Genomic DNA, 7,500 nt, shown 5'->3' on the forward strand with positions numbered 1-7,500 from the left:
AGAGAGAGAGTAAGAGAGAGAGAGAGAGAGAGAGAGAGAGAGAGAGAGAGAGAGAGAGATTGATAGATAGATAGATAGATAGATAGATAGATAGATAGATAGATAGATAGATAGATAGATAGATATTATCACAAGCGAGCTAATTGTGGAAAAGAAAGAACAAGTAGCAATAAGCCATACAACATACTGCTTCCGGATAACCTGTCTTGGTTTCCATACTCAAGTAGTTATATATTCTATATTCTTGTATTTTTTTAATAAAATTATCCCTCTAATACAGAAAGAGTTTGTTTCCTACATAAAACCAGACTCTTTCCTTCAAATTAACGTAACATCATCTAGATAGTCATGTGTGCATGTACGTATCATTTTTCTGTGAGTTTTATTTAAGTTCTCAGTGAGAGAGTTCAAGCTGGTCACTAACAAATGAACGAAACGTTCTCAGTGAAGAGGGTTCCGGTGTTTGTGAATATGTGGTTGAGTTGGTGTGTTGGATGAACTGTCGATACATTGAAGTGTGTACATCTATTCACATAAGAATTTCAACACAGGTACTGCAAAAGTATTGCGACGCATGGTCTTCATAAATGCAGACAGCTTTGAGTTCCATATTTTCCAGGGTCTACAGAAGTATTCTTTTGTTATTTTGGCTTTAGTCAAAGCACCAACGTTTCTCATTGATTCCGAGGTACTTGTAGCTTTCATCATTAGAGACAGAGGAGATAGACAAACGGTTAATGTACAGGTTCACTGCCTGGTCGATAAGCTTTCCTCCGTTGACTATCACATATGAATATTTATCTTGCCCAAACTCCATTCCCATATCAAGTGAGAATGATCTGACGTGTACTAAATGTATTTGATGTGTGTATGTATGTGTATATGTGTGGGAGATGTATTTACACAAATACACACACACACACACATATATATGTATGTATGTACGCATAATTAAGGATAACATCATTAAAAATTTTATGATTTTATCAGTGACCAGTAAATAATAAAAAAACATATCGGTAAAATCAATATGTAAATATATAATTATAAATATATAATTATAATTAAGGGCACTGAAGAAACAGCACCTATATGCTAGAAGTAGACGTTAAATGACGCTAAACCACTTTAATTTGCATTCCGTTAGCACAGGTTGAAAGCGAGAAAAATGGATAAAAACAGATTTACTAGAAATAATATGGTTAACTCTCAATCGACCAATTTCTGGTTTAGTAATAAATACTTTACCTTCGTCAGTAGGGTATACGGAAAGTACACCCTAGATAGATAGATAGATAGATAGATAGATAGATAGATAGATAGATAGATAGATAGATAGATAGATAGATAGATAGATACATTTCTTTTATTAGCCACACAGGGCTCAACAAAGATGGGACGAATACAATGTAGAGCTTTTCCTTTTAGGAGGGGGAAGGGAAAAAAAAGGAGGGGTGGGTGTCGATCAAAAGGGATCGTAGGAAGGAAAAAAAGGGGGAGTTCGATCAAAAGGGACCGAAAAAAAAAAGCGATCAATAGGGATCGTGTATCACAGTAATGTTCTCGTGTAAAAAGAGGGGAGGACAGTTTTGGTTTAGCCGTGGAAAGAAAAGCCTACGGAAAAGACCACGGTAACCTTCGTCAATATTGTCATTGCAGAAACTATAGTAGTAAGTGACTCTCTTTTGCCTTTTTGTTTTTTGTCTGCATTTTTTTTTTTTACTCCTTTATAGTGTTATGCTCAAGGTGACTCCGTCATTCACACGTGCCATCCTTGCTACATTCACCCATCTTTTTTTGATGCATTCACTAGACAAGACTTCCCTTTCTACTCTCACCTTCCTCTTCAGATGATACTTGAAGAAGTTGATGAGAGATTGCCCAGAGAGGAAAGTCTTTGTCAGACGCGTCCACCATACACATTCTTTCGCCGTAGCCACAAGTACGATGAAAATAGCTCTTCCTTCCCGTTTAAAAGAAGGAGGCGCGATAATATTCACGATAGACTCGGCTGATAGACCGACTCGTCCCACACGCGATAGCAGTTGTTCGACGTAAGCCCACAGCTCGGAAATGGTGGGACACTGTACGAGTGCGTGCAGAACGGTTTCGTCGCTCCGCCAGCATCTCGGACAGGTCGGCCCCGTGTTTCTCGAGCCATGCCTGTAGAGCTTATCCCGAACGGGTAGAGCTTCTCCATAGCACTGCCAGGCCAGGGACCTCTGGAAGTTGTCCATAGGTCCCGGCCCGAAGGTCGTCTTAAACAGGCGGGTCAGGTATTCCTCGTCGACGCCCAGGTTCGCCCCGAGATCGTCGTCGTACCTTCCCTCTACTAATCCACTATAGAATGCGTTAGTTGTGATGCAGTTGCTCAAGGTTGACCCGGGTTGTTGGAGTTGCCGGAGAGCAACGCGACACTCGCGGTGCCATTCGCCCTTCTTCGGCCTCTTCTTGATCCACGACTGCAGTTCGGTCATGGAGACGAGCTGCGGGAAAGCGCACCGCACAAACGGTGACCACACCTGTTCACCGTTGTCTACGTAGAGCCGGAGATGTCGCAGTCTCAGCGCGTGTCTGCGCATCATCAACCACGGCATGCCCAGTCCTCCTTTTAACGGGTGTTGGCAGCAAACGGATCGCCTGACCATCGGAACACTTCCTTTCCACAAGAAGCGGAAGAGGATGCGCTCCAGCTTGGTGGTGGTAGGGTCGGGACAAGGAACGACGGTTAGGCGGTAGTAGATGACGGACGCGATGTACGTGTTCGCCACCTCCGCCCGAACTTTTAGGGAAAGCTTCCTCTCGGCCCATTGCCGGGCTAGAGTGGCCACCCTTCTCGTTATCTCGTCCCAGTTCTTCTCCGTTTGGAGGTCTGGACCAAACCAGACTCCGAGCAACTCAACCGGACCGTCAGTCCAACGTCCCACGACGGAGGCGCTGCTTGACGGCATGGGCTTGCTTCTCCAGGTGCCGAGCCGCAAGCCCACTGACTTATCCCGGTTGATTTTCGCTCCCGTTACCACTTCGTAGTCTCTCAGTGTCTCGCCGACAAGCTCGATGTGCTTTTGGCTAGACACTATGACGGTGACGTCGTCCGCGTATGCCGACACGCTCGTCCCGCATCCCAACTCTCGCGGGATGCCCCTCAGCGTCGCCAGCTTCCGCAGTAGTGGCTCGAGAGTCAACACGTACAGAAGCGACGAGAGGGGGCATCCCTGACGAACCGAACGTGCAATGTCGAAGGGTCTTGATAGATGCCCATTGACGCGAACTACCGAACGGATGCCTCTGTACAGGGCAGCCATCCAGCCGCGGAAAATGGGACCGAAGCCGGCCGCTATGAGGACAGCCTCCAAGTATTGATGGTCTACCCTATCGAAAGCTTTCGATTGATCTAAATTGATCAGGGCCCCACCCATGCCAGGTTCCTTAACTACCCGCTCTATGATGTAGCGCATCAGGTGGAGGTTGTCATGGATGCTCCTGCCTGGCACGGCGCACGTTTGCGCCTTGCCGATCAGTTTCTCGATGACAAGCGCCAACCGCTTGGCTAACACCTTGGCCAAAATTTTCAGGTCTGCATTGAGCAGAGTGATGGGCCTAAAGTTATCTATGATGTCCCCCTTGTTTGAATCTTTCTTCAGCAGCGTTACGGCTCCTCGGCTCACAAAACCGGGAATGCTCCCGTTTAGATAGATAGATAAGCAGGCAGCTAGCCATAAAAACGAACATACAAATCGACAGACAGACAGATAGACAGACAGACAGACAGACAGACGGTTATACAGCTCGCCAGACAGATACGCATTCCAGATGAAAAGGAAGTCTACGATGAAAACTTCCAGCCTCGCAAAATGTTCATCCAATATGATCCCTCCACACTTAACTACACCATCTTTTTTCCGTCCCATCTATCTTTCATTCACCTTTACATCCAACACCACCACCATCATTGATCCTCTAGCTAGAAATAAAATGCACTTGAATAATCATTGGCTAGCGAACATCCATCAATGTTTATATGGACATTTAGGACAGCTTGGGCACCGTCTTGGAGGACATCGGAGCGTAAATAGATTTAGAGACATTTTGCTATAACTTCATATATAGATGAGCGAAATAATTGCTGATCAAATTGTTTTTTTATCTATCTATCTATCTATCTATCTATCTATCTATCTATCTATCTATCTATCTATCTATCTATCTATCTCTCGGTCTATCGCGTTATCATTTTCTCATTCATACACAGAAACAGAAACATACACACAAAAACACACATATATACACAAACACCGACCCACAATGCGTCCATACACACACTTACACATACGCATGCATACACATATATACATTATTATTTATACATAGATAAATAAATAGATAGAGAGAAAGACAGACAGACAGATAGATAGATAGGTAGGTAGATAGATAGACATGTATGTATGTTATATGCATACGTGTAAATATATTCATATATATACGCGTGTGTGTGTATGTGTGTGTATGTATATATATATATATATATATATATATATATATATATGTATGTATGTGTGTGTGTGTGTGTATCTCTCTGTGTGTGTATCTGTGTGCGTGTGTGTGTATATATATAAAAAAAGAGCGTATGCTCGAAACATTAATGACTTTTTCTAGTAATTTCCATTTCTTGAGCCTAAACCTAATACACACTTTTCTTTTTACTTCGACCTCATGTTATTTATAATTTCTGGCACCATATATACATTTGTGTGTGTGAGTGTGTGTGTGTGAGTGTGCGTGTGTATGTATGTATATATATATATATATATATATATATATATATATATATATATTCTGGCTTTTTTTCATTTTCCTATATATATATATATATATATATATATATATATATATATATATATATATATATATATATATATATATGATATATATACATATATACATATATACATATACATATGTATATTTGTGTATACATATTTATATATATATGTATATGCATATATACAATATACGTACACCGACCTCCATGCACACACACATGTGCAGATATACATTTGCGTAAATACATGTATATGCACATATGTGTATTCAAATTAACATGCAGCAATATATATAACTCTACCCATTCATAAATTCCAAGTGTGCCTAAGTGCATGAATGAATAAATACACACACACATAAACAGACACCATAACATATATTCATGGAGACAGCTAAACAAGAAGACAGGAAAGAACACATACATGCACGTACAGAAGTTTAACTGTCCATGCATATGGTTAACTATTCACCAAAACAAAGATAAAGACATTATATATCAAAGTAGTAACTTTCGTCATAATATTCATACATACATACAGATATACATGTAAGTATAAGTTTGCATGTTGATACTCACGTACGAATACAGATTGCGTAATGCATATGTACACACTTAAACTCAGATAGAAAACATACCCATACGTAAACACACAAACAGACGCATATGCACACTCATTTATACTTTCTTTTGGTGTTTCACTTTGTCTTCTTTTAGTTATCTTTTTTTCCTTCTGTTTCTTTCAATGTGTTTGAAGTCATTTTGCAGCGCTTTTTCCGGTCTTTAATTCATATAAATCATGGACTTCTTTCTTTAGCTTTCGTTTTCATTCCGTATTTTGAAGTCAAGCAATTTCTATGCGACTGAAATTTTTGGTCGATTGTTTGACTAGCAATTATCCGGTGCTTATTTAGCAAGACATTTTTTCACTTCCGTGCAAACAAGGTAGGATAGTAAAGGAATCAGATTGTAAGAGTACCGCTCTCATTCCATCGTTCTCGTTCATAGATCTCATTGACTCTGTCACTTAGATATTTCTCTCAAGCTGAGTGTATATATGTAGAATCAGTAGCCATGCTTGACCGCTAAATCTACAAGTTTTTTTCATTCTCTCTCTGTTTATTTTCTCTCATTCCTTTCTACTGAAGAGCGTAGGCTCGAAACGTAAAAGACCTTTTCATTTTCCCAAGCGTCAAACTACTACACCTGCTTGTTGTTCATACACCTGTCTTCGTCTTTTGTTTTTCAATAAATTTCAGCTATATATATATATATATATATATATACACATACATATATGCTTTATATATATATATATATATATATATATATATATATATATATATATATATATATACATATATATATATATATATATATATATACACACACACATATATGCTTTACCTTCTCTCTCTCCTTCTCTCTCTCCCTATCTCCCTCCCTCTCTCTCGCTATCTCCCTCCCCCCCCTCTCTCTCTCTCTCTCTCTCTCTCTCTGCAACGCATTCCAACTCCACTTCTCACTACCACCACTAATTATTATTATTATTATTATTATTATTATTATTATATTTATATCATATATATATATATATATATATATATATATATATATATATATATATATATATATATATCATATATGTATATATATATATATATATATATATATATATATATATATATATATATATATATATATATATATATATCATATCTGTACGTATATATATATATATATATATATATATATATATATATATATATATATTATGTGTTCATGCGTCTCTGTGTGTGCGTGTGTGTCTGTGTGTCTCAGTGCGCGCGCATGTTCACTTTCTTCCTTCAATCATACAGTGCATTTCTCATTTCCGGTGGTGATCTGTGAACTTAATAAAATTCATTGTGAATTTCCAAACCACGTAAACATATAGCAGCATTTTTTTTCTTTTCAATTATAAATCAAGATTTCATTTTAAATCTTCAGATATTTTCTCAGCGAGATTGTATAATATGGAATCACCAGAGTGTCAGACATGTATTCTCTACGTTATTGTTGGAAGTAGTGGCTAAATATCCATTAGATTTCATTTTGATATCGTGGAAATGAAGGGACACATTGGCCAATGTAGTCACAGCAATACGCAGACATTCTCTAGCCACTGTCGACTTCACAAATGCATAGAACTACTGATTGGTCCAATGGAAACTTGAAAGTAACGACGCTATTGTTCACAAGTTAACTAGTATATATTGTTGTTGGCACTCCGTCGCTTACAACGTCGAGGATTCCAGTTGATCCAATCAACGGAACAGCCTGCTCGTGAAATTAACGTGCAAGTGGCTGAGCACTCCACAGACACGTGTACCCTTAACGTAGTTCTCGGAGATATTCAGCATGACACAGTGTGACAAGGCTGGCCCTTTGAATTACAGGCACAACAGAAACAGGAAGAAAGAGTGAGAGAAAATTGTGGTGAAAGAGTACAGCAAGATTCGCCACCATCCCCTGCCGGAGCTTCGATTGCCTCGATTCCGGTCTGGGAATCGAAACCGCGATCCTATGACCGCGAGTCCGCTGCCCTAACAACCGGGCCATTGCGCCTCCACACTAGTATATAATATAAAAAGAAAAGAACAAAGTTAGAAGTACTCGAGAGAATGACGGGATGGTCA

Source organism: Octopus bimaculoides, chromosome 6 (genome assembly GCF_046866305.1).
Source record: "Octopus bimaculoides isolate indiv1 chromosome 6, ASM4686630v1, whole genome shotgun sequence".
Taxonomy (NCBI): Eukaryota; Metazoa; Mollusca; class Cephalopoda; order Octopoda; family Octopodidae; genus Octopus; species Octopus bimaculoides.